The following is an 18,759-nucleotide window of genomic DNA, read 5'->3' as shown; positions in this document are numbered from 1 at the left end:
AGTTAACCGGATCACAACAAGCCCCTTATGGTAGAATTGAAGCCCTGGTCGCAGTCTGAGCTGAGAGTGACTTTGAAAGACTTTCCAAAACCTATGCGAGGCGGGCAGAAATTTAGAGAGCCATTTGCAATTGTTCCAGAAACGTGAAGTTCAGGGTTCTCAGTTCTACATTTATTGATTTATATGTTATTAGGAACCTCATGTGGAATAAAATTGAATGAAAGAGGCATGAATACCTTGTAATACCTTGCGAATACCTTGAGTATGACTTGAGACCTCCAATCTCATAATAAAACCACAGGAATTTAGATAAACTATAATTATAAGACAGTATTTTTGGGAACCATGCCCCAAAACAACCAAAAGAAGTCATTGGAGACCTTAGGAACAGACTCTAAGAGGTTTAGAAAACATTTAGGTGTAGATCTTGCAGCAAATACAACCACAGCTCTTTCCTCATTTTCTCTGAATGGCCTTAAGTCAGAAATAGGGGATTTAATATACAAACAAAAACTGGAATGGAAAATAGTCCTGTTACCAGACTTCCAAACCCTCAAAGAGCAAAACTGAAGGGGAAAAAAGGAAGTGGGAAATCAATGAAGCTGCTCCAATCGCGTACCAAGCACTCAGTTTCCCATTTGCCCTTAAACTCCCGGAGACTCTTACTGAGGAACATTCTCTGTGACACGACACCTGGTCTGGAGTATGAAAAGAGTTCTTGAAAACGGTTGCATGAGGATAATCGCTGATACCTTCAGAATGGCTGTTTCGTGTCATCAGAAGCCTTCAGCTGGAACTTTGCAAACATTTTACACAAAGTTACCCACCCCAAGGAGGACAAATTGATCACTTTCTTTATCAGTGTTGATGAAAAAAAAATTTCTTTTTTTTGAGGAAGATTAGCCCTGAGCTAACTACTGCCATCCTCCTCTTTTTGCAGAGGAAGACTGGCCCTGAGCCAACATCCATGCCCATCTTCCTCTACTTTATACATGGGACTCCTACCACATCATGGCTTTTGCCAAGCGGTGCCGTGTTCGCACCTGGGATCCGAACCGGCAAACCCCCGGCTGCTGAGAAGGGAACATGCAAACTTAACCACTGCCCCACCGGGCTGGCCCCTGATGAGAAAATTTTTTAGGGTTGCTGAGGATGTCTCTGTTTGCACGTCTCATCTACACCAGATTAATCCTGGTAAAACTGTAAAGATGGGGCACGGAGAAGAACTCAAGTCTAAGGGTGCCTTTCAACACTTAGAAATGGGCTTACACAATTACACCTTGCTATGGAGTTTGAATATTCTAGTCAATATTTGCTCATTTTCAGGGTGGAACAAAACTTTTGTTTGCTGAAAAGGTATTGTTCCGACAGTACCAAAAAAGTTACTTAACTTTGTGTTTTCAACCTGGGGAATTTCAACATCTCTCTCCAGTAATAGAGGCACTCATGGTGCTGGGATAGTTACTAAAAAAACTTTGCAAAGCCTTACTGTTTACTCAGAAATTTTACTGTCCCTGCCACTCTCGATCCTCAGGAAAGCAGAGAAGGTCAGTGGTATTTTTAAACTCAAATGAGCACTCGTTGACTCTTACCCTAAGAACACGTCACAGGTCTCCCTTCATGGTCACGTATTTCTCACCCAATTTTGGGCTGTACCTTTGCTTTGGGCAGGTGTGGCAAAACTCTGCAAGGGACTCATGCAATATGATCAGTCTTATCACCAACAGGTACGAGTTGCATTAACTTCATGTTCTCCCAAGTGGCGTCTGCATGATCTAAAAAGTAGACTTTCTCATCTGGAAAAGACATATAAAAAACGAAAATGCTTAGGATTCACATTGGAAAGGAGCTCTCAGGTACTTTTTACCACTAGTACAGTAGTTAAACTTGAGAAAGTACCTAGATTTATGTGTCCCAGCTAAAAAGATGCAAGTTTAACCCACTGACAACAGGATGGACCTTCCTTTAGGATATTTAAAATTAGAGATTCTTAATTTTTTAGAAGCAGATGGTGTTTGGATGGAGAGAGCTTCCACCAGAGAGTTTTATGTCGAGGTGGCAACTGTGGGACAAGGTCGGCTTCACCCAAGACCTACAGAACTATATTTAGGTGACTGTGTCCAGACTTGAATCTGTAGGCTTTTTTTTTCCTCCTTAGCTATATTCTTTCATAATTGTAGGCTTAAGGCTCTGGATAGTTAACCAATGATTGTTATTTCTTAACCAGTGAAAAGTCAAGGTCTCTGACTATAATATTGCTTTCTCTATCTTTATTCATTCCTTGCTATGACTAAAATATGGGAGCAATGTGTGCATGATTTGTCCAAAAAAAACAATAAAGCTCTGTGTTTTGCACACATTTCCCTGCAAGTGCCAACCAGCTGGTGCCAGTCTTTTGTTGTGAAATATTTGGTTTCACCCATAGTTGGACCCAATCATGAATTGGCTTTTTATATGGAAGAGAACATAAGAGGACAGGTAACCAAAATTAAAACTCCTTTAGAAAGAAAGGTTTCTGACTCCACTGAAACCACACTCGAGGACCATTTCTCAGAGATAAAGTCTGTAAACAAGCTTTCATGGAGGAGAGACTCAGAGAGGGAACAAGGAACAGATGGTTTGTGTTTAAGACCTGTCTCACATTCACAGACCTTACAAAGGCGGCTGACGATGGGAGTCCCTCTTGATTGCCTGTCAGTTCGACCCTGAGTGACCTTTGGTAAACCTCTCCTCACCACGTGGGGCTTGTGTGAATACTAAATTAGTTAATATATGTAAAGAACTTAATACTTGGTCTTTAATAGTCTCTCAAATTTTGAATAGAACATGCATAATAATTCTGAATAAATATACAATTGTATGTTATTAATATCATGTTTGATATATTAACCTTTATTCCTTATGTTTATTATATTTTTCTGTCTTTCTACTCCTGTATTGAAATGATGATTCAAATGTATATGAAATACTAACATTGATTATCTTTTCTTAAGCACTTTAAAAATGTTATTCCCTTATATTCCTCCATTAAATATTGCTACCAAGAAATCTGAGAACAATAATAGTTTATAGCCATATAGTGCCTATTGTGTGTCTGGCTGTATTTTTATGGGTTTTGCATATTCTCATGTATTTAGGACTCCCAACAATCTTAAGACATTGAAATTATTATGATCTATATTATCTAAATGAGGACCCTGAGCTGTGGAGAAGTTAAATATCTTGTTTAACATTAGAGCTGGAGCTAGAGCTAGTGTTTGATGGACCCTGGATTCAAAGCAATCTGGCTCCAGCTTCCAGGAGATTAAGCGCTGCCCCCTACCGTCTCCTTAAGAATGTTGATATGATGCTTTTCCTTGTTAGATGACCTGCCATCTCTTGTTGGAAAATTTTAGAATGCTCCTTTTGTCTTTGATGTTATTAAATTTTACTACAGTATGTCCATAGCTATTTGTTTCTAACCTCTTTCGCACACTTTGGGTCCTTTCAATCTGAGCTCATGCATGTTTGTGTGTGCATGTGTGTGTGGTGTGTGTGATTTCTGTGAAATTATGGGTCATATGTCTTCAAATAATTTGTGCAAACTGTTTTTCCCCTGTTTTTCTAGAACTTCTTGTATACAGATATTGACATTCTACCTTTATTTTCGTGTGTTAGCTTTTCTTGTATTTATTTCATCTTGTATTCATCCTTTCCGAACAGATTCTAGAATTTTTCACCTGATTTTGAACTTAGCTCCCAGTGTTTACATGAATGATTCGTCTCTCTCTATGTATATACATATATAATTTTCCTGCTATAATACACATGTAATATAATTCACTTTTTTGACATTTTCCTGTGAGTATTCTAAGGATTATTAAAATTCTCCCACTCACCAATTGTGATTACACATCCAACTCTCACACTTAAGAAAGAATATTGGGAAACCATTTAATAAGTGTGATATTATTATATGAAAAATTTTGATTGACTTTTTAAAAGTATATTATCTACAAACATGAATGGTATAATTACTATAATTAAAAAATTACTTGTGAGCCAGCCCAATGGCCTAGTGGTTAAAGTTTGGCGCTCTCGCTGCTTTGGCAGCCTGGGTTCGTTTCCAGGTCATGGAACCACACCCATGACCTGTCTGTCAGTTGCCGTGCTGTCGCAGTGGCTCACATAGAAGAACTACAAGGACTTACACCTAGAATATACAACTATGCAGTGGGGCTTTGGGGAGAAAAAATTTAAAAAAGAGGAAGATTGGCAACAGATGTTAGCTCAGGGTCAATCTTTCCCTCCAAAAAAAAAAAAAGATATGCTTGCGACTCATCTCCTAATAGATTAGAACAATTGGTGGTCATGCTACTGTTTTTAAATATCCATGTGCTTCTAGAATTGATTCCAAACTGCTTATTGTGGTTTGCAGTTTCTTTCACAATATTATCCCAACCCCACCTTTCTAGCTTAATTCCCCATAACTTTCCTTTCGTGTGTCCTATTTGCCAACCCTGCTAGAGGAATTTTCATTCCCCAATCACGTCAGATAAACTGTCTCACCTCTGGCATTTTTCATGCTGTCTCCATAGGAGAAACAATTCTTTCCAGTCTCGATGTTTGTTGAAATACTCTTTGTTAAGGTCATAGTCAAATGGTCTCTCTTAATCCATCAGAATGAATTCTTTCCTCTTTCCGGCCACCAGAACACTATAATGTAAATCTTCATTATTTTTGTGTATGTGATCTAAATGCATGTTACCTCATTGTATGCTTACTTCTTAAGAGTGTTTTCTTAACAATGAGCATAATGCCTGGAATATGATAAATACTTAGTAAATGCTTGAACAATGAGTGAAGCTCTTTTTTCTCTGGTTAACCAAAGCACTGTTGTTTCTTGTTCTCATTTTCATTCTCCTTCTTTCCTTCCCATCCTGCTTCTCCATCCCTCTCTCCAAATCACAATCCCATAAAAATTATATTTTCCCCTGCCTTAGCCCCCGTGTGTAACTGTAACTAGCTTGTATGTGGGCACTGAATCTCACTCATCACTGTCTTCCTTGTAACATCACGGTAGTTTGTTGAATTTAATTAAAAGCCAGCAAGGAATTTGAAACAAAAACTTATTTATTCATTCATCTATCTCTTCATTTATTATTTTAACAGCTTTTTTCAGATATTGCTGACGTACATTTAACTGCACAGAACTGAAATATGCAATTTGGTAAATTTTGACATATGTAACATCCATGAAATAATCACCATGATCAAGAGTGTGAACATATCTTTTCTCATGTCACTCCCCTCTGTTCCCCCATCTCCAGGCAACAATTGATCTGTGTTCTGTCATACAAATAAGTTTGCATTTTCTAGGATTTTATTTTAATGAAACTATACCGTATGTACTCTTTTGGGTCTGACCTCTTTTATTCAGTAGCGTGATTATTTTGAGATTCATCCATGTCGTTGAGTATGTATAAAGTCCAGTCCTTTTTGTTGCTGATTGGCATTCCATGGTATCAACAGATAGGCCATGATTTGTTTATCTATTCACCTGTTGGTGAACGTGTGTGTTCTAGTTTGGGGCTGTTACAAAGTTTATACGAACATTTATATAAAGATCTTTATATGATAGAAGCACAAAAGTTTTTATGAGAGGATCATATGGTTTTTCTTTTTTTGCTGCATAGTGTGGTGAATTACATTGATTGATTTTTAAATGTTAAACCAACATTTACTGCTGAAATAACTCCAAGAGTTTGCATAATATTGGTATTATTTCTTTCTTAAATGTTTCGTAGAATTCACAGTTGAAATCATCTAGACCTAGAGTTTTCTTTGTGGTAAGATTTTTAACTGTAAATTCAATTCCTTTAATAGATATAGACCTATTCCAATTATTGATTTCTTGTGGAATAAGTTTAGTAGTTTGTACCTTTCAAGAATTTCTTCCATTTCGTTTAAGTTGTCACATTTATTGGCATAAAATTTTTCATATTACCTTATTCCTTTTAATATATGTAGAATGTGCCATAATGTCACCTCTCTCCTTCCTGATGTTAGTAGCTTGTCTCTTCCCTCTCTCTCTCTTTCCTGATTGGTCTGGCTAGGGGCTCATCAATTTCATTGATCTCCTCAAAGAACCAACATTTTATTTCATTGATTTTTCTCAATTTTTGTTTTTTATTCCATCGATTCTATTCATTATTTTCTTCTGTTTAGGTTGGGTTTAATGTATTTTTAAAGAATTTGCTAAGATAAAAGATGTCATTGATTTAAGACTTTTTGTCATTTATAATATAAAATTTTGCTGCTATAAATTTCTAAGTACCACTTTAGCAGCATACCACAATTTTTTTTTTTTTTTTTGAGGAAGATTAGCCGTGAGCTAACATCTGCCAATCTTCCTCTTTTTGCTGAGGAGGACTGGCCCTGAACTATTTTATCTTCCTTATTTTATATGTGGGATGCCTAGCACAGCATGGCTTGCCAAGAAGTGCCATGTCCACACCTGGGATCCGAACAGGCAAACCTTGGGCCACCTAAGCGGAATGTGCAAACTTAACAGCTGTGCCACTGGGTTGGCCCCATACCACAAATTTTGATATGTTATGCTTTCGTTTTCATTCAATGAAAATTAATTTCTAATTTGCAATTTGATTTCTTTTTCTGCTTATAGGTTATTAATAATTGTGTTACGTAAGTTCCAAATATTTGCAGATATTCCAGAGATCTTTCTGTTACTTCTAATTTACATCATGATCACAGAACATAGTTTGTATGGCTTTAATCTTTTTAAATTTATTAAATCTGGTTTTCTGGCTCAGAATATGGTCTACCTTGGTAAATGTTCCATATGCACTTGACAAGAATATATATTCTGCTATGGTAGGATCATGCAGAAAATGACATTTTCTGTAAATGTCAATTAAGTCAAGTTGATTGATACTGTTATTCACTTCTAATATATCCCTTCTGATTTTGTTTACATATTTTATAAAGTATTGAGAGATACCTCCAACTGGATTTGTCAATTTCTCCTTACCATTTTATCAGCTTTTGTTTCATGTATCTTTAATTTCTATTATATGTGCTATATAATATCCAAAAAAAGACACTTTTGAAAATAAAAGGGGTTCTAAAACTAATTACACTTTAACAGCAGACATAAACCTAGATTGTCCTGGGAACACCAGTACATATATTCAATCTACTTAAAAAGTGGCAGATATTTATTTATTTATTTTTTTTGATGTAATATGAGTCTGTGGGTGAGAAGTAAGGACTGATGTGGTGGCTCTCCTTTCATCAAGCACAGGATCCATCTATCTTTCTGCTTTGCTATCTGTCTCAAGGCTTGTATCTCAAGATTGCCCCATTGCTCACAAGATAGTTGCTAGAACTTCAGACTTCACCTTCACAGTCCTTGATTTCTCACTTGCTCTTCAAAGTTCTGCATATTTTACTTACTCAGACTGGCACATTGAACAAGAAAGATTTGTAGTGTATAATTAAAAGACAACTCTATTTTTTTACTACTATGTGCTTAAACTCACTCCTGCCAGTTGCATGAAAATTAAGGCAGGCCTATGAGTTTTCTATTCATTTTTAGATAATAAAAACTTTTTCAATTCTTTCTATACATAGAAACAACCTGAATTTTGCAATTTATTACTCTAATTCAATTTCATAATTATATCTGAAAAAGAATTCCTGTCTTTGTTAAAAATTGCAGCTCTCCTCCTCTCCCTGCTGGTCTTGTTGCGTTCCAACTACCAATAGCAGGAAGAGGTGATTATAGTTGCTTCACATTGCTGCTCCTCAACCTCCTTGCTAGCTACAGTTTTTGATGCTTTGAAGTCGGTATAGGGGAAGGGAAAAGAAGAAAATAGAGGAGTAAGGAGATAGAAGGAGGAAAATTATTTCTTGACTTTTACTGGCCTGGTGATCTACGTTGGTGTTCTTTGAGCTTGGTGGGTGTTAGAAACTAACTCTCTTTGGCTGTTGTGGTTCCTTTGAAGCCCCTCATATCAGTGGGGGTATTACACAGCAATTTGCTTCAACTCCATGGATTCATTACCTTCCAGGTGATGGCTTATGACATTTCTCAGCCAATCACATAATGCCCTGTAGGACTTCATGATGACGTAGTAATATCATCAGACTTCTACTGTTAAATAATATCCTTAATACAGTGCTGAAAATGGAATGAAAGAGTTTATGAGCAAATAAGAGTCAGGATACAGTTGTGATAGTTTGGACAAGAATGGACCATAAGTTTAACTAGGATAGTGGCAGTAAAAATGGAAATAGGTGGATTGAATCAAGGGAATTCAAGTTTACAGAACTCTATGTTTTAGGGGCTTAGGAATGAACAGGAGGAAAGTTTTAGGGCTAACTCTCAGGTTTTGGCTTTCACCATTGGGTTGATGATGGTGCCATTCAGCAAGGTATGAAAGCTGTATTGGACTAGGTGTACGCAGGAAGATTGTAATTTCCACATTAGACATGTGGAGTTTCAGTCACCAGTGATTCATCCACATGGAAATGTTTAATACGCAGTTGATGTACAAGACCAGAGCCCAGAAGAGAAGCCTGGGTGATGATATAAATTTGAAACTCATCAATTCATTCTAATTAGAGCACTCAGAGTGAAAGTGATCATCTCTAGAGAAGTATTAAGTGAGACAGGAAAAGTCTGGGACCAAGTCTTGGTGAACACTGTCAGAAAAGTTAAGAAGAGGAGGATGCCCTTAGAAAGGAGCAAGAGGAGTGGCCTATAAATTAGAAGGAAAGCTTGGGACTGGGTTGTCACAGAGGTCAAGGGAAGAGAGTATATTAAAATAGAGGTATCTGCTGTCAGGGTCAAATCCTGCCACGAAAGTAAGATGAGCTCTGAGGAACACTCACTTGAACACTCTGCTAACTTGATTAAAGTATTTTGGTGTAGTGTTGGAAGCGTAAGTTATATTTCAGTAGGTTGAGAAGAGAAGGGCAAACAAGGAAATAGAGACAGTGAGTATAGAAAATGCTTTTGGAAAATGTGGATAGGAAGGAGAAGAGAGAGTTGAGGGGTAGCTAGAGTGGGAACTGAGGTCAAATTCTGATACATTCATCTCTAATTAAATATTACTTATGCATTAAAATTATGTTTTCAAAGAATATGGAATTTCATGGACAAATATTCAGGATAAAATGAGAAATAAAATAGGAACACACTCATATATACATGTATCAATATTATTCTAATTGTTAGCTATGCAAGCAAAGAAAAAATGACCAAGAAAATACAAGATGTTAACACTGTTTATCTCTTGGTAGTAGGGTGGAGAGCGATTTATTTGTTGTGTTGTTCTTTGTGTATTTCACATTTTTCTAATCATACGTACTGTTTTTATATTTATAAAAATTGCTCTTTTTTTTCAATATTTATATGTGATGTCACTAACATATAGTAACACTCATTAAACAAAAGGCTTTATGAAAATTCCTGAATGAGCAGTAACGTAGTAAAAACTAGTAATTTTACAGATAGCAGTTAACATCAGAGGAAACCAGAAAGGAAATGATCATGGAGAGAGTAAAAGCTATGCCTTAAAGGACCAGCAGAGAATGAAAAGAGCAAGAGGATGAGAGAAGAGCATTCGTTCTACATGTTCTGGGGAAAGGAGCTGGAGAATGGAGGCAGTATGAGAAAGGACAGGGACAAAATTAAATATGGTGGATTTGTGTGGAAATCTGGAGATGCATGTACAAGGAATGTAAGATGAAATTGCAGAAATGGAGGAGGATTAGAGTTAGCTGAAATGAGAAAGATACTTGAGATTGAATGTAAATTTGGTTATTACTCTGATTGCAATGATCACCCACTGATAGGTTTTAAATGGAGAAGTGATATAAGAAGAGTGTTTCGGGAGAATGAATTTTTATGATTATTCAAGCTGCAAGCTGGATACATAAAAGAATGCAACAGCAATTTTGGTTCTTCTCAAGGTTGGTTGTTTATTTTTTGCAACAATAAACTAAGGTATTACAAACACAACAAAGTAATTTTTAAGTGGCATTTCTTGAATCCAATCTGAAGATTTTATTACCCAAAAATACTGATGGAAATTGCATCTTTCCTTCTGTCCTCCCTCTTTTTTTTCCCTCCCTCCTTCCTTCTTTCCCTGTCTCCCATCCTTTCCACCCTTCTTTCCTTCTCTCCATCTCTTTTTCTCACTTTCTTCCAAGAGAATTTATATCAGTTTACAATATACTAACAATATACAAATTAAAATCGATTAATAAGAAAAGCTTAGGAAAATAAGATGAGGCATGACTGAGAAGAATTTTAAAGTATGTGAAATAAATGTCACCGATAGCTGAGTGAATTAGTTTATCAATGATCATTATTTGTAGTTAGTCAAACAGTTATTTGTGTTTAAATGCAACCTTAAGTTCATGACAGAATATATTTAATCATCCATTCTTTAAGAGATGGGGTCTTAGTTTTAAAGAAACCAATGAGGCATTTATAGGAATTTCATTATAACAAAATGGCATACATACAAATATATAATTTTAAAATTAGAATGATTTAATCCATAATTGTTGTATTTTAGGATACAGATAAGCTGCAAAAGAAATTACAGGAAATGCCTCTTTTCTGAAAGAACACCATAAAACACTATGGATGACATCACTTGCTATTTGTGTTGAATAGGTCCTTTACAGTTGGCAACACACATGAATAATAACAGTTTATCTTATATTTTTTCTACAGTAATCTATTGTTTATTAAAATAACATTTATTTTGAAAGAAATTCACAGAATATTGTAGCATTTAACAATGTTGATTGTATCTAAGACGGCACTAATGATTCTGAATGTCTATAAAGGAGTTTAAACAAAAGCCAAGCTGGCAAATAAAAAGTCCCTTTAAACTTATTGATTGGCAGAAAAATGTGGCATGAATTTTATAATTTTGAGTTAATTGTTTTAGCTTGTACGTTCTCGCTCCTTTTCCCTGTGTAGTCTGAGCTCCTGCATTCATTTAGATAGAACAAAAGAGCAAGTGGTGGGTGCAAGTCCAGGTAGAAAATGCAGGGGTCACAGGCAAAAGTTCTGGAGAAATCTACATGCAAATCATTCTAGAATTCAGATCTATAAGGCCAGCCCTGGCGGCCTAGTGGTTAAGTTCGGTGTTCTCTGCTTCGACGGCCTGGGTTCACTTCCTGGGCAAGGACCTATACAACTTGTCTGTCAGTGTCCACACTATGGTGGTGGCTCAGATACAAAAAAAAAAAAAAAAGAATAAGATTGGCAGTGGATGTTAGCTCAGGGCAAATCTTCTTCAGAAAAAAAAAAAAGATATAGAAATACCCTGCCTCAGAAGCAACCTTGGTAAGCTTTGTTTAATCACCATCCTTGAGAAGAATTATTTCTTACATTTGTCTAAATCAGCATCTCAAAATAAATTTCATCTTGAATTGGCCTCTGTAGAAGGTCAGAGCACCTTCAGAGTATCAGGCTTTAAAAGATAGTTTACTCATCTCTCTCTTAATCACCTGGAGAGATTACACTCAACTTTGTCTTAATTATAGTATCTTGGATTTATTATTGTTTAGCTGATCTTCTATGTCTTTATTGGGCCTTTATTTTTTTTAATTATGTTATTGAGGTCATATTGGCTTATAACATGGTATAAATTTCAGGTGTACATTATTATATTTCAGTTTCTGTATAGACTGCATCGTGCTCACAACCAATAGTCTAGTTTTTATCTGTCACAATACATATGTACCCCTTTACCCCTTTGGCCCTCCCCCTACCCTCTTTCCTTCTGGTAACCACCAATCTGTTCTCCTTATTTATGTGTTTGTTCATTTATCTTCCACATATGAGTGAAATCATACAGTATTTGTCTTTCTCTGTCTGACTTATTTTGCTTAGCGTAATACCCTCAAAATCCATCCATGTTGCCACAAATGGCATGATTTTGTCTTTTTTATAGGTGAGTAGTATTCCACTGCATATATATATATATATATATATATACACACACCACATTTCCTTTATCCATTCATCCATTGATGGGCACTTGGGTTGCTTCCACATCTTGGCTATTGTGAATAATGCTGCAATGAACATAGGGGTGCATAAATCTTTTTTAATTATTGATTTCATTTTCTTTGGATAAATACCCAGTAGTGGAATAGCTGGATCATATGGTAGTTCTATTCTTAATTTTTTGAGAAATCTCCATACTCTTCCATAGTGGCTGCACCAGTTTGCATTCCCACCAGAAGTGTATGAGGGGCCTTTATTTATTTTTTTTCTTTATGGCTTATATTACTTAAACGTTTACCAGTTGAATTCAAAACTGATTGTTTCTGACTATTTCATATCAATCAAAGCAATTTTCATTTCAAATATTATGGCCCCTATGGCATTATTTAATATTAACTGGCTATTGGGGCTTTCAAGCCTTACTAGGACAGTGGTTCTCCAAGTGTGGTTCCCAGATTAACAGCACGAGCATCACCTGAGAGCTTGTTAGCAATAAAAATGATGGGGCCTGATCTAAGCTGCTGGGAACGGGACCCAGCAATCTTTGCTTTAACAAGCCTTCAGGTGATTTGGAGGCAGGGTAACATTTGAGAACCACTGCTTTAAACATCTCAGTGCCCAAGCTGAACCCCAGACAAATTACCTCAGAATCTCTGGGGGTGGGACTTGTATATCAGTAATTTTTAAAACTCCCTTGGTTTTTATGTGCACCCGTGATTAAGAACCGCTACTCCAGGAAATAATTCCTAACGTCGGAGATACCGGGCTTCTGATCTTATGAGATGTGTGAGTCTCTACTTGCTTAGTATCCTCGGCACACAGCAGATGACAGGACCTCTTGTTATATATGTCAAGGAAATGCTCTAGCATGTTCCGACAGTGGTACCGGTAAAGCTTAGAAGAAACAGATATTCAGAACTTAAGTTAATCGTTTTTAATGATCAAACTTAGGATCAATACCTTCCATCAAATCACTTTTACTTACTCTAACCAAATCAGTCCCCAAATTCTACCTCCTGCCTCTCTGATTTCCCCTCTTCCTCTCCAAACCCACGTGAATTCTGCCAGTATTTCAGCTCATCTTTCTACTCATAGGCTTTACTCTGTGAATTTCTTCATCCATACCTTTGGTCTTTCAAAAACCCATGTCTACTTGTGTTTCTCTTTGGCGTAAATGCTGTCAACAGCTCCTTGTCACCCACAAGATAGACTACATGCATGTTTGCATCGCTCTTTTCTTCATTGACTGCCCTTCACTCTCCCTAGCCTGCTCTATCTTCTCATGATATTAAATCACTTGGAATTCCTTGAATAAGCTTTGCCTTTGTTAAAGTCTAGCCCATTTTTACGTCCTAATAAATATTTCTTTAATGAATAAATAGGACTACCACTTAGTGTGTTAAAATATAAACAGTGGGGATTTCAGCTCCTGGTAATGGTAGAGTGGCTTGGTCAGACTAAGCCAGCTGCAGATGATGATTATAAAATCTATCCCATTCCCTAACTCCCTCAAAACCCCCGACTATTTGAAGTCACTGAGAGAGTTGCCAAAACCAGACAGAAACTGAAGGAGTATCTACTCTTGAAAGCCAAACTCGAACAGAAATGCTAATAGAAGCTTGTCAGACTGGAAGGAAATTACACAACAGATAGTAACTTGGATCTGTAGAAAGGAAGGAAAATCACCAGAAATGTAAATCTGTAGTCAAATATTAAAAAATAAAAAAATATGTAAACACACACATATGTATAATTATTTTCTTAATTTCTTTAGCAGACAAAGCAATAATTGTAACATAGTGAGGGATTTATAATGTGAATAGTTGTAGCATATATAACAAGAATAACATAAAGAACAAATGTAAATATAACTATACTGTAGCAAGATTCCTTTGTTTTATGTGAAGTAGTACAATATTAACACTCAGTAGATTGTGTTTATTTAAAAATGCATATTTTATACTCTAGAGCAACCACTTTAAAAATAACACTGAGGAACATTGAAATACTAATAAAAAAAGCAAAATGAAGTACTAAAAATGAATTAAATTATTCCAAAAGAAACCAGAAAGTGAAGAGCAAAGGAGTTAAAAAGCCACATAAAGCAAAATCAAAAGGAAATGAATAGTAAAATGATAGAACTAAATCAAATCATATCAATAATTACATCAAATATAAATGACTAAACACTGTAATTAAAAGGCAAAGATTTTCAGACTGATTAAAGAACCAAGCCCAACTATATGTTGTCTGTTAGAGACATACTTTAATTACAAAGACGCAAACAGGTTGAAAGTTAGAACTGGAAAAAGATATGCCATGCAGACTCTAATAATAAGAAAACTGGAGGGGCTGTATTATATGTTGGGGGAAATAGACTTCTAGACAACAAGTTTTACCAAAGATAAAGAGGGGCATTGAAAGTAATAAAAGTATCAGTGAAACAGGAAAACATAACAGTTATCTATGATCCTAATAACAGAGCTTCAAAATACATGAAGGAAAACTGACAGGATGAAATAAAAATAGACAAATACACAGTTATTGTTGGCAACTGCAATACCACCTTTTCAGTACAAGACGTAGACAGAAATAATCACTAATGATATACAAGATGTAAATGACACCACTAATCATGTAGGTCTAATTGACACTACTAACCATGTTGCCTATACTTATATCTATATATACACCAATATTTCCAACAATTACAGAATGGAAATTATTTTCAATTGAACATGGAGCATTCACCAAGATAGACGGACCATAAGCTGAGGCCTAAAAAGTGTCTCAATACATAAATTTCAAAAGATTGAAATCCTATAGCGTGTGCTCCTTGACCATGATGCAATTAGATTAGAAATGATTAACACTCGATATGTAAAAAAAGTAGAAAAGTCCAAAATATTTGGAAATTTGAAAAAGTACGTGTCAGAATAGTTCATGTGTCAAAGAGGAAATCAAAGGAGTAATTAGGAAATGATTTGTCATTAGGAGAATAAGTAAATTGTAGTATATTCATACAGTGGAATTCTACCTAGCATTAAAAAATGAACTTATGATACATGGAACAGCATGAATATTGTCTCAGGCATCCTTTGAGTGAAAGAAGCTGGTGTAAAATAATATTGAAAAGATAAATTCTATGATTCCATTTATATGAAATTCTAGACCAGGCAAAACTAATTAAGGACAAAAACCAAAACAGTGGCCTTGGGCGTGGGAGAGTTGTAACTGAGAAAGGAAACAAGGACATTTTCTGGGGAAATGGAGCTGCTCTATATCCTAATGGGTTTGGGTTACATAGCTGTATCCATTTGTCAAAATTTTACTGATACAATTTCAATGCTTTTTCATGGATGTAACTTATACCCAAATTAGACCTATAAAATAATAGTAATAGTCATTATACTTACCCATAAAGTAATTTTCATTATCATTATTATTGTTAATATTGTTGAGTGGGAAGTGGGAAATCAATCAAGTTATAGATATGAGAATGGCAGGATGTTTATAATTGTTGAAACTGAGTATAGTAATGGTAGGTGGAGAATTATTATATTGTTCTCTTCACTCTTTATATATATAATTTCTATATTAACAAGTAAGAGAACATATAGATAGTGACCATCTCAGACTTTTCTTTTTAACACTGTTCAGTAATAGGATCATGAGAAAAGTATTCTCAAAATCAATACAAGGGAAACTTAACGGCCCTTTTCCCCTAAATACCTTCTGTGGGTCTGGGTATTTTTCAGTTTTGTTTCAGGAACCTGTTTTGTTGCTAGTAAGTTGAAGTAAAAATCTTGACAATAGCAACAACAAAAAACAAAATAATAATCTAAGGATTAACTATCCAAAATTATTATGTTGAGATCTTCCAGAATAGACTACATACGCGTTGTATAAAAATCTACCTATGCTTCTCCCAATATTTCGTAAAGTTAATCTGACCCTTGGGAAAGTTCTGGAGTAAACGGTTTTTATACATTTTTTTTTCTATTTTACAGAGACTAGTATGTGGCATAGAAATACAACCATTGTGAATGGTTATGTCAAGAATTATTAAATTTATTATTATCGCTCAAACCCTCTGGGTACTTCATTCTAAGAGAGAATAGATAACACTGACTTTCTTGTTTCTCACAATTCATGATGATTGCTGCCCAGTGTAGAATTCTGTTAAGATGATGTAAAATTAAATCTATAATTCTGATTGGCAAAATTTAAGAGTTTGTCTCTGGGTTTTGATTTCTAATTGTTCATCTTATACTTCAGCCACAATCGCCACTTGATAACTCACAAGTAAGGACTAAGTTGTAAACTTACCTACCACTGACCCTCCTTAAAAATAGAAGAGACATAAAATAGGGTCAAAAAAGGAATTGACATATAGCAGAACCAGAAAAAATTAGTAGGTCATCATTTCTGCAACACATTGAGTCATGATTATTACTTATAACTTCCTCCTTCTCGCCCCATTTCATGTTTGTTTTGCCCTCAGGTAGCACCCCAGCTGGTCAGGATTTGTTACCAGATGATATACCCTAAACCTTCCTTCCTGAAAATTCGGAGCACTTTTTGGTCCTGTCTATACACGGTTGCAGTCTTCAATGAACTTTTTCCTTTTTAAAAAAAGACTATTTTTTAGAGCAGTCTGAGGCTTACAATGAAACTGAGAGGAAGGCAGAGCAATTTCCTATATACCCTCTGCCCCTACACATGCATCGCTTCCCGCATTATCAGCATCACTCATCAGAATGGTACATTTTTTACCAAGGATGAACCTGCATTGACACATCATAATCACCCAAAAATCCATAGGTTACATAAGGTTCACACTTGGTGTTGTACACTTTATGGGTTTGGACGAATGTATAGTGACGTATGTCCATCATTATAGTATCATACAGAGTATTTTCACTGCCCTAAAAATCCTCTAGTCCACCTCTTCATCATCCCCTTTTCCCTACCCCTGGCAACCACTGATCTTACTGTCTCTGTAGTTTTGCTTTTTCCAGAATGTCGTATAGTTGCAGTCATACAATATGTAGCCTTCTTACACTGGCTTCTTTCATTTAGTTAGGTTCCTCCATGTCAGCATGGCTTGATAGCTCATTTCTTTTTAGCATGGAATAATATCCCATTGTCTAGATGTACCACAGTTTATTTATCTATTCACCTACTGAAGGACATCTTAGTTGCTTCCAAGTTTTGGCCATTATGAATAAAGCTGCTGTAAACATCAGTGTGCAGGTGTTTGTGCAGACATGAGTTTTCAGCTCCTTTGGGTAAATACCCAGGAGTGTGACTGCTAGATCGTATGGGAAGAGCATGTTTCAATGAACTTCTCACCACCAGATATGTTACTAGGAGGTGGCCTAGAGCCTCTGTTTTTCAGAGGGGTGGTCCTCCAAACAACAGCCTGAGCCTCATCTAGGAACTTGTTAAAAATTTGGGATCCGATGGCCCCCCCAGACCCACTCAGTGTGAATCTGCATTTTAACCAGATTGCGGGGGATTCGTACAATGTTAATTATTTCTTAAACACTGTCCCTAGAGAACCATTTGAGTCTTTGATGTCAAGTTCCCTGCCTCTATTAAACAGCAGCAAACCTGTTTCCCTCATAATCCTTGTGTCCCCTAACCAGCATGGGATCTCCTAGTGGTCACATTTACTTTATATTTCTGAGAAGCTTTCTACATCGTGGGAGTTAAGGGTGCTTTTAGGCAGAGGCAGAGTGGCAGCTCTCTAGGACAAGAGAATTGAAGGGTTAATAAGCCCTCATACATCCCCGCTACTACTGCAGGAGTTTGGCAATCCTTTTGTGTCAGGCCATGGTGTTGAAACCGTGCTCTGTAGAATGCTAGTGCCACTGAGGGTCCTCAGCAGCCCCGTGGAGGGTCAAAGACATAGCAGAGGTGGGCTGGACTCCAGCTCTCCAGCCCTTCACCGAGGTCAGATCCTTTTGTGTCCATTTGAAATATTTGAGATCCACTTATGCTTTTTTTTTTGGGTGGGGGGGTCGTTCTGCTAAATGAAAGAAAAAGTTAAAAATCTCTTGCTTGGCATATAACCAGAGGCCATTTCATTAGGTTACGTACAGTTCTCAGGAGAGGTAACGTATTAACCCATTATCACTTATTGCTTCCGGGAAATACTTTATCAGGTTAGTTACTTAGAGAGATCAGGGTGCTGAAAAGGTAGTTTAGTAAGTTAATTTTTAATAGGAAAAGGCATGATAAGACTGACCCAACTTTAATATGTAATAGGGAAACATGGACAGTTATTTGTGGGGCCAGGTAAGGGTAATGAAAAGCTTGATTAAGGGGACTGTGTGTGTGTGTGTGTGTGTGTGTGTGTGTGTGTGTGTACATAGATATAGCTATTCCATTACAGACTTTTTAAAACTAAATTCCTTTTTGGACTCAGTAAACAATATCACTTAGTATGTTCTTTTTAAAGAACCACAACAAGAATTTTCCTTCAGGCTCGCTATTAGGAAAACACAACGTTTGCCAAAGTAACTGATTTATTCTTATCTTACAGCCCCTATGAATATTTCATCAGATTCTGTTTCTCTCTTTTCTCTGTCTGTTATAAAGCTCATTGCCAAATATTTGGCTGACCACTAGCAACAATGAAATAAGTTATGTGTTGCTGGCCAGGCTTTTCCTTAGCTTCATATTGTTTCCCCAGCCTTGTTTTCTCTTTGGCCCCT

At 36.3% G+C, this 18,759-nt stretch overlaps 1 long non-coding RNA gene across 5 annotated transcripts in view; it reads left to right on the top strand.

Annotated features, from left to right (window-relative positions):
• The window catches only part of LOC111770930 (uncharacterized), a 109,565-nt gene that overhangs the window by 5,052 nt on the left and 85,754 nt on the right, over positions 1 to 18,759 (top strand). The window contains exon 4 of one of the 5 annotated variants that reach the window (XR_002804414.2): positions 941 to 4,303. The exons of the other annotated variants lie outside the window; for them this stretch is intronic. This is a non-coding gene — a long non-coding RNA (uncharacterized lncRNA). Of the gene's footprint in view, positions 1 to 940; positions 4,304 to 18,759 lie in introns of those variants that run through there. 5 annotated transcript variants of the gene reach the window in all.

This window comes from Equus caballus, chromosome 27 (genome assembly GCF_041296265.1).
Source record: "Equus caballus isolate H_3958 breed thoroughbred chromosome 27, TB-T2T, whole genome shotgun sequence".
NCBI lineage: Eukaryota > Metazoa > Chordata > Mammalia > Perissodactyla > Equidae > Equus > Equus caballus.
Note: the sequence above shows the minus strand (reverse complement) of the source record. Positions and strands in the feature narration are given on the sequence as shown.